Here is a 10,149-nt window from a genome sequence, read left to right on the forward strand (position 1 = left end):
AGAGGGTAGATCTATTTTCAGATTTCTGATGAATCTACATCCTGATTTCCATAATGGTTGTACTAGTTTACATTCCAACCAGCAGTATATCAGAGTGCCTGTTCCCCCAGATCCTTGTATACATTTTTTTTTTTGTATAATAACCATTTTAACTGGGGTTAGGTGAAAACTCATTGTGGTTTTTATTTGCAATTCCCTGATGAGTAGTGATCCTGAGAATTTTTTCATGTGTCTGTTGGCCATTTGTATTCTAGCCTTTGAAAAATTCCTGTTCATATCCTTTGTCCATTTCTTTTCTTTTCTTTTCTTTTTTTTGACAGGCAGAGTGGACAATGAAAGAGAGAGACAGGGAGAAAGGTTTTCCTTTTTGCCATTGGTTCACCCTCCAATGGCCGCTGCGGCTGGCGCGCTGCGGCCGGCACACCGCGCTGATCCGAAGCCAGGAGCCAGGTGCTTCTCCTGGTCTCCCATGAAGGTGCAGGGCCCAAGGACTTGGGCCATCCTCCACTGCACTCCCGGGCCATAGCAGAGAGCTGGCCTGGAAGAGGGGCAACCGGGACAGAATCCGGCGCCCCAACCAGGACTAGAACTTGGAGTGCCGGCGCCGCAGGCGGATGATTAGCTTATTGAGCCGCGGCACCAGCCCATTTCTTTTTTTTTTTTTTTTTTAGATAAGTGGAGAAATATTTCTTTTTTAAAAAATTTATTTGACAGAGCTAGACAGTGAGAGAGAGAGAGAGAAAGGTCTTCCTTCTGTTGGTTCACCCCAAAAATGGCCGCTACAGCCAGAGCTGCACGGATCCGAAGCCAGGAGCCAGGTGCTTCCTCCTGGTCTCCCATGCATGTGCAGGTGTCCAAACACTTGGGCCATCCTCCACTGCCTTCCCGGGCCACAGCAGAGAGCTACACTGGAAAAGGAGCAACCGGGACTAGAACCCGGCACCCATATGGGATGCCGGTGCCACAGGCAGAGGATTAACCAAGTGAGTCACAGCGCCGGCCCCTGTCCATTTCTTAACTTGATTGTTTTGTGGTCATTGAGTTTAGTGAGCTCTTTATAGATCCTGGATATTAATCCTTTATCAACTACATAGTTTGCAAATATTTACTCCCATCCTGTGGGCTCCCTCTTCACTTTGTTGAGTGCTTCCTTTCCAGTGCAGAAAAATTCTTAGCTTGATGTTAGCAATTTTTCTATTTTTGCTTTAATTATCTTTGCTTCAGGAGTCTTTTCTAAGATGTTTTTGCCTATGCCAATGTCTTACAGAGTTTCGCTGATGTTTTCGTCTAGTAATTCGATGGTATCAGGTTCTAGATTTAGATCCTTGATCCATTTACAGTTGATTTTTTTTTTAAATTGCTAGGTAGGAATATTGTTTCATACTTCTGCACATGTAGATCCAATTTTCCCCACAACCTTTGTTGAAGAGGTTGTCCTTTCTATAGGGATTGATTTAAGCTCATTTGTCAAATTCAGTTGGCTGCAGATGCATAGAGTAATTTCTGGGTCTCCTATTCTGTTACATTGGTCTACATGCCAATATTTTGCACCAGTATCAAGCTGTTTTGATTAAAAATGTCCTGTAGTATGTTTTGAAATATGGTATTGTGATGCCTCCAGCTTTGTTTTTGTTGTTTAAGATTCCTTTAGCTCTTCAGGGACTCTTGTATTTCCATATGAATTTGAGCATTGTTTTTTCTAGATCTGAGAAGAATTTCCTTGGTATTTTGATTGGGATCACATTGAATCTATATATTACCATTGGGTAGTATTGGCATTTTGATTATATTAAGTTTTCCAATCCATGAACATGGAAGATTTTTCACATATTTTTGTGTCTTTTTCTATTTCTTTCTTTAATGTTTTGTAATTTTCATTGTAGAGATCTCTCACATCTTTGGTTACATTTATTCCAAGGTACTTAATTTTTTTGGTAGCTACCGCTAATGGTACTGATGTTACAAGTTCTTTCTCAGCCATGGCATTGTTTGTGTATACAAAGGCTATTGATTATTGCCTGTTGATTTTATATTCTGTAACTTTATCAAACTTCCAAACCAGTTCCCTGCTAATGAGCCTGGGAAATCAGCAAAAAATGGCCCAAGTGCTTGGGCCTCTACTACCCATGTGGGAGACCTGAATGGAGTTCCTGGCTCTTTGCTTCTGACTGGCCAATCCCTGGCTTCTGGGGCTATTTATGAATCTATCAGCAAATAGAAGATCTCTCTCTCTCTCTCTCTGTCTCTCTCTCTGCCTTACAAATACATAAATAATTTTTTAAAAAGACTAATTTATGGTATGTTCAGAAAATATATAAGAAATAATTATGTTGTTGATATGACAGTTGATACTGGCGATATGTGTTGATATTGGCAATTCTTTCCCTTGATGCTAGGGAAACATGATACATTATTTTGAAGGCAGAGTTTAACTATGTACGAAAATTTTTATGTGCATAACAAAATGATTGATAATACAAAACTGTATTTTGCAATTTTAAAGAGTTGGATATACATGTTCTCTGTAACATTTGTAGTATTTCAAATTGGATGCAATCTAAATGCCCATAACAGAAATCACAAACTAAAGGCCAGCACTTTGGTATGGTGGGTTAAGCCATAACCTACAGCACCAGCATCCATATGGGCACCTGTTTGGGTCCTACCTGCTCCACCTCCAATCCAGCTCTGTGCTAATGCACCTAGAAAAGCAGCAGAAGATGGCCCAAGCCCTTAGGCTACTGCACCCATATAGGGGGACCCAGAAAAAGCTGGTTCCTGGCTGGGCCCCGGGCTGTTGTGTTCATCTGGGTAGTGAACCAGTGGGTAGAAGACACCTTTCTCTCTCTCTCTCTCTGTCTCTCTCACTCGCTCTCTCTCACTTGCTTTCTCTGTCTCTTCCTCTCTCTCTCTGTAACTCAGCCTTTCAAATGAATTTTAAAAAGTCTGAAAAAGAGAAAATTCACAAATTAATTTTGACAGATCAATATAGAATCATTACATGAATATAATAATTATACAGATCCAGATGCTAAATTTTGAAAATGACTATGAGCACTTTTACACAAAATTATATAATTGATTGACACATAGATATCAAGATACATGTTGCATTTCATTTTATATTATATTATATATAAAAATATATTGCACAGATTTCATCATCTTATTATTTTTGAAAGTATATATATATATATATATGTGCGAGTAAGTATGTGTGAGAGGTGCATGATGCTAATAAATGTAAAGCAAAATGTCATGCCGGCACCAAGGCTCACTAGGCTAATCCTCTGCCTTGCTGCGCCGGCACACCGGGTTCTAGTCCCAGTCGCCCTTCTGTCCCGGTTGCCCCTCGTCCAGGCCAGCTCTCTGCTGTGGCCAGGGAGTGCAGTGGAGGATGGCCCAAGTGCTTGGGCCCTTCCCCCTACATGGGAGACCAGGAGAAGCACCTGGCTTCTGCCTTAGGATCAGCACCGTGTGCCGGCCACAGCGCGCCGGCCGCGGCGGCCATTGGAGGGTGAACCAACAGCAAAGGAAGACCTTTCTCTCTGTCTCTCTCTCTCACTGTCCACTATGCATGTCAAAAATAAATAAATAAAAAAGCAAAATGTCTTCCACATTTAGGACATTAGGAAATGGAACCCTAATGCATATGAAATGTGAGGATAAAAGGAAAGAAGAAACTGCACAAGAAAAGGAAAACAAAATCTTAAAAACATCCTTTTTGGTTGGATGTGTGAATAGAGACAGAATGACAGAGTATATTATCAAAGAAATACTGAAATTTCATGTTTGTATTTCTAAAGAAATAAGCATCTTTGTAAAGAAATGTAAGAATTTTGGGGGGAACTCAAAAGGATAGGCTACTAAGGGGCCGGTGCTGTGGTGTAGCAGATAGGATCGCCACCTGCAGCACCGGCATCCCATGTGAGCGCCAGTTCGAGTCCCAGCTGGTCCACTTCCAGTCCAGCTCTCTGCTATGGTCTGGGAAAGTAGTAGAATATGGCCCAAGTCCTTGGGCCCCTACACCTACATGGGAGACCCAAAAGAAGCTCCCAGCTCCTGGCTTCGGATCAGCACAGCTCTGACAGTGCTGTGGGAGTTGTGTAGTTCACTTGGGAATGAACCAGCAGATAGAAGACCTCTCTCTCTCTCTCCCCCTCTGCCTCTCTGTAACTCTGCCTTTCAAATAAATAAATAAATATTTTTTAAAAAAATAGGCAACTAAAGAAAAAATAGACCCATAAAGGATTACAATAAAATAAAATGTTTTCATGCAACAAAGGATACAATTAAGCAACTGAAAAGACAACCTACATAATAAGAGAAAATAGTTGCAAAATATGCATCAGAAATGAGATTAACTACCAGAATATATAAGGAATTAAAGTGACTCAATAGCAAAAAAAATCTATTTTTAAAATGTTTAAAAGATATGAATAAGTATTTCCCAAAAGAACATACATAAACAGGCAGCAGATGTATTATAAACTGCTCACCATTACTAAACATCAGAAAAGTGCAAAAGTAAACCACAATGAGATATCCAATTAGATACTCCAATTACAAGGACTGTTATCAAAAACACAAAAACCGAAAGACATCACTGATGTGGATGTGGGGACATGGAACCTTTGCATAATGTTAATAAGAAAGTATGTTAGTACAACCATTAAGGAGAACAGTTTGGGGATTCTTAATAAAAACTAAGACAACTGTATCATCCATCAATCCTACTTGTGGGTATCTATCCTCCCCTAAAATAAAATCAGTGTATCAGCCGGTGCCATGACTCTATAGGCTAATCATCCACCTTGCAGCACCGGCACACTGGGTTCTAGTCCCTGTCGGGGCGCCGGATTCTGTCCCGGTTGCCCCTCTTCCAGGCCAGCCCTCTGCTATGGCCCGGGAGTGCAGTGGAGGATGGCCCAAGTCCTTGGGCCCTGCACCCGCATGGGAGACCAGGAGAAGCACCTGGCTCCTGGCTTCGGATCAGCGCGATGCGCCGGCCGCAGCGTGCCAGCCGCGGTGGCTGTTGGAGGGTGAACCAACGGCAAAAAGGAAGACCTTTCTCTCTGTCTCTTTCTCACTGTCCACTCTGCCTGTCAAAAATTTAAAAAAAAATCAGTATATCAAAAAAAGATATGCGCATGCATGTGTTAATTTCAGCACGATTCACAGTGGCCAAGTTTTGGATTTAACCTAAGTGTCCATCAAGAGACAAATGGATTTATGTGCTATATATATATATATATATATACACACACACATAATAGGATACTATTCAGCCATTCAAAGGGTGTAATTCTGCCATTTGCAGCAATATAGAAGAAACTGGAGGACATCGTGTTAAGAAAAATAAACCAAGCACAGAAAGATCTAAAAAAGCTGATCTCATGAATTACAGAGTGGTTACCAGAGTACCAGAGTCTAGGAAGTATGGAGGTAAGGGCGTAATAATGACAGGATGATCAATGGTTATTCAATTACAGTTAGAGATGAATAATAAGTTTTGGTGTCCACTATTACATTAGGGTTACTGTAGTTAAAATATTATATTACATATTTTAAAATGGCAAGAAAAGGAAATTTTGAATGCTCTTCCTACAAGTGACATATGTGCTAATTATCCTTATTGTATCATCCAAAATGTTTATTTGTATTGAAACATCATACCATATCCCATAAATACATACAATTAATATATGTCAAACAAAACAAACTAAAACTAAAGAAAAAAGAAAGCTATTGAGTTTTGAAAAGCTGGTTAGTATATATTAATATGTATAAGGCTCTAGAAACTAAAGTCAACCCAGAGGTTTGGATTGAGGTCATCTTCACAGAAACCACAGGCCTGGGAATTGATGAGTTTTCAACAGATGAGATGAACATATTTAGTACAAAAGACCCATGAACTTTGGGGTCATGGACTCAATAAAGTAAACAATTTATTGAAAAATTATCCTGATTTGCCATCTGTCACTTTTGCTTTCTCCCTACAGGTAAGATTCTGATTTTTACTGATTGCTTTACACCTATCGGAATGCAGAATCTCTCTGAAGCTCAGTAGTAAATCTGATCAATCATGCTCACGGTTGCCAACCAGACAAGTTGGATAACAAAATATTGAGAACTCTGGCTTAGACCTGGATCTGATATTCTTTGTTTCACTTCAATGGTATATTCTCTCATAGTTAATATGTTGGCTTATTGGGCACTTCGTGATGATGCTTTTAATAATGAAAATAAAATTGATACACAATGCCTGTCTTATGAAGCTTTTTCAAGTTTAAAATCTATGAAATTAATAGGTTAAAGTGAAGAAAACACCATCTTGTGGCAATTTCTCCAAATTACTATCCAATTTTAAAGATATAGTGATTCAAACAGTACAGTTGACTAATGACCTTCCATCATGAATTTCAGTACTATTTAGTGTATTGAACTTACAAGAATGATGATGATTTAAATCAGGATGAAATTAGTCATATATAGAGAAAAAATAGAGGCGCTTAAGAGTTAATATTTGAGCATTCAGATGGACTTCTAAGGGAATTCAACATTGGGTAACTGATTAAGCTGCTAATTAAAATAGGGAATATAAAAGGTTGGTAAGTTTCTGGAATATTATCAGTTGGAGTTGCTTGTAGAAAAAAGTGAAATAGAGATTTTGAGTAAATTGTTTAAATCATGAAGCATGAAGATTTATGGGTTAGACAAGGAATTTGGAACTGAAATTCTAAATTTCAAAGCCATCAGTTTCAGCCACAAGCAGAGTCAATGTGATCAAAGTCAGAATGTGTAAAATGAGAACTGAATAAAATATCATGTACAAAATTTTGGGAGCAGAGAGCCATGATCTAATGAAGGAGACTGAGCTGGAATAGTCAACTCAAGCTACTCAAATATTATATGTAATTTGTAATATTATTTATTTTATTATTTACCTTCTCATTGAGATTAAAGGGCTTTCTTATGCTATTTCACTCTGTGGTAGTCAGCAGTGTTTGTGTCTACATTTGTTGCTTTACAATTGTCTTTATACATATAAGAAATGATTCACTAGGACATTCAACAAAGAATATTATTTCATGAATATGTGTGTTATATTTGTTATTTTTAAAAAGAAGCATTAGCATTACATTTCTGTAATATTAACATTTTATTGTGTATACATTAAAAATAAAGAGCAAATTTTGCTATTTCATTATTTAGCATAAATTATTCCTACTTGCTGCATCTTACATTGTATGATAATAACAAATGCACCCAGCAAGTATGCTACTCTACCATGCTGATTCAAAAAAATCTTGCTATTCAACAGATATTATCTATAGAAGCAGTTTTTGGTAAATAAAAAGAGTAGCTTTGCTAACCTATCAAAGATAATAATATACATGGATGTGTGTTTCATAATACGGCCTGAATAGAAGAGATTATATTATATCTGTATCTGGCATATTACTGTAATTTCACAAAACTCCACATTACATAAGATTTTGTAAATACCCCACAGACATGCATATAAGAAATGTATTTTCTCACAGTGCCTCCATTTCAGTAAATACAACTGAAGCCAGGATTGTTCTGTCACTATTCCATATAATTTAATAGAGTTTTCCTTATGAACAATAAATTTATGACTAGAGAATATGATTTAGTGTTTTCCATTTTCAATAGAACATGCCATTTTCAGTCAACTAGAGTATATAAAAACTTCATATATCTTGAAACCTTACTTTGATAGTAACCAAAATTGCCTTAGCCAAAACTCCAGGGGTTAAGGGACTTTCCAATAGAGAACTAAGTTTCAGCAGAATCCTTTCCATGGAGCATCCCAAAGCCAGTCTCTGTTGATTTTAGTGATTTTAGTCAAAGCTATCAATTTTCAATTGGCATTTAATTAGGATTAGCTTTTTATTTTTCTAAAACATGTTGTTAACAAATTAATGAAAATACACAGAAAACTACACTCACAACAGGAGTAGAACTGCTGGGGGTGACCAGTACACAGGTTACCTAGGGCTTCATAAATTATAAAAATGAATTATATTTTAATGTTGTGTGGATCTTCTTGATTTCCAAAGAATCTAACAATTATGGTGATTATGATAACAGTCTTCCTGACACTGGACTGCGTAGGGCCTGTGTATGCTTTGCCTATAACTCTTATAATATCTTGAGGGTACATTATATCAAGCTCCTATCAAAGATAAATAACTGGGACCAGTGCTGTGGCATAGCAGGTAAAGCTTTCGCCTGTAGTACTGGCATCCCATATGGGCACTGATAAGAGTCCCAACTGCTCCACTTCCGATCGAGCTCTCTGCTATGGCCCAGGAAATCAGTGGAAGATGGCCCAAGTCCTTGGTCCTCTGCTCCCACATGGAAGACCCAGAAGAGGCTTCTAGCCCCTGGCCTCACATTGGCAGAGCTCTGCTGTTGTGGCCTTCAGGGAAGTGAACCAGCAGATGGAAAACCTCTCTCTGCCTCTGCCTCTCTGTAACTCTGCCTTTCAAATAAAATAAAAAAAATAAAAAAGATAAAAATAAATAGCTGAGACTCAGAGATGATTAGTCCTTACACCAAAACATACAATTAGTAAATTATAGAGAATACATAGAAAACTAGTTTTTAATTCTCAAATTCAATGCTGTAATCAAAAGGGAACAGATATGGCAATTATTTTCCCTGTGTGCTTCTTAATACTCATTGCTATTGAACCATTATACCAAAAGGCTAATTTAGCCAAAACTTAAAATTATTTGAAAATTATGAATAATGATTACGTAAGCCTTCATTTGATAACATGCAAATTATGGTTTTGTAAATCCTTCTCTTAAAGAGAAGGAAAATATGGATTATTTATTATATATTCTGAACTTCAGAATCTGTAAATTTTTTCTTTTTATTCATATATTAGAAGTTCTTTGAGAAGCTGCCTGTTTAATGCAAGTTTTCCTATTAGCATGACTGCTACTATTATTTGAGAATATTAAAGTAAAAAAGTGGGGAAGACAAAGGCTACACTTTTCATTTTTTTTTCACCAGCTGCTGGTGGCTGACTAGGAAGATTGCAATTAAGAAGAATGACACTCTATCTGGCCCCACAAGAATACAAGATGATAAAGAAAACCATGGACTACAATGACTCAAACATCTGCATCATTTCAGCTGCAACACAAACAATAGAGCTGCAGTGTTTTTGTTTGTGAATTCAGAAAAGACACAGAATCCTGCCTACCCTAAGACGAGAGGGTGAGTTTACCAAAAGTGGAGACCTTGCTTCAAGGATTTGTTCTATTGTGCTCACATAATAGCAGTACAAAAAGTTTAGCATGTATTTCAAATGAGTTTTCCTCCACCTTTTAATAAAACATGAATGCTATGTGCCCTTTTCATGAATTCTTCCCAAAAATGTGAGATAATAGAAAAGGATAAAGTGAAGTGTAAAACAACTCACAATTTAATTAAAATGCTTTGAAAGGAGAACTTTATTAACATTTTACATCCTTCTTTTTGGAAGATTCTCTAACACACTGAAAACATCTCAAACAAAAATTAACTCACTATTCCAAATCTAGGATTGTTAAATATTTTGAAATATACAATATTTTACCACATAATATAGCAGATGACATTTGGATTGTAGCATTTAGACTGAAATCATATGTGTAAGTATATTTTCAAGAAGCTAGCTGGTTTTCCTGTAAGCACAAGAGATAAAAGAGGAGCTGTGCATCTTAAGGTAGAGGCAGAAATAGGCACAAGATCATATCTCCAATATAGTAGATTGATTCCTTAAATCCACTTTGTTTTTTGAAACCATTGATGTTCTCTATGGGGGAAGAATAAATAAATGAGGGAAAGAATAGTTTTATCAGCACCTGTGGTGGTTCTTTCTAGCTGTCAGTTCAACTGGGCTAAGGAACACCTCGAGAACCGGTAAATAGCAGTGAGGTTATTACAAAAAGGAATGACGTTTGAGTAAGTTGACTAAGCAAAGAGCTGTTGATGCAATGTGAGAAGACCTTCAACTGATTGAAGGCCTCCTTAAAATAAAAAGGTTTGGGAAAGGCAAATTTTATTCTGGTGTTGGGACATCCATTGTCTGGTGCCTTTGGGCATCAGAACTCCAGGTTCTGGTGG

This window comes from Oryctolagus cuniculus, chromosome 6, assembly GCF_964237555.1.
Source record: "Oryctolagus cuniculus chromosome 6, mOryCun1.1, whole genome shotgun sequence".
Lineage (NCBI taxonomy): Eukaryota > Metazoa > Chordata > Mammalia > Lagomorpha > Leporidae > Oryctolagus > Oryctolagus cuniculus.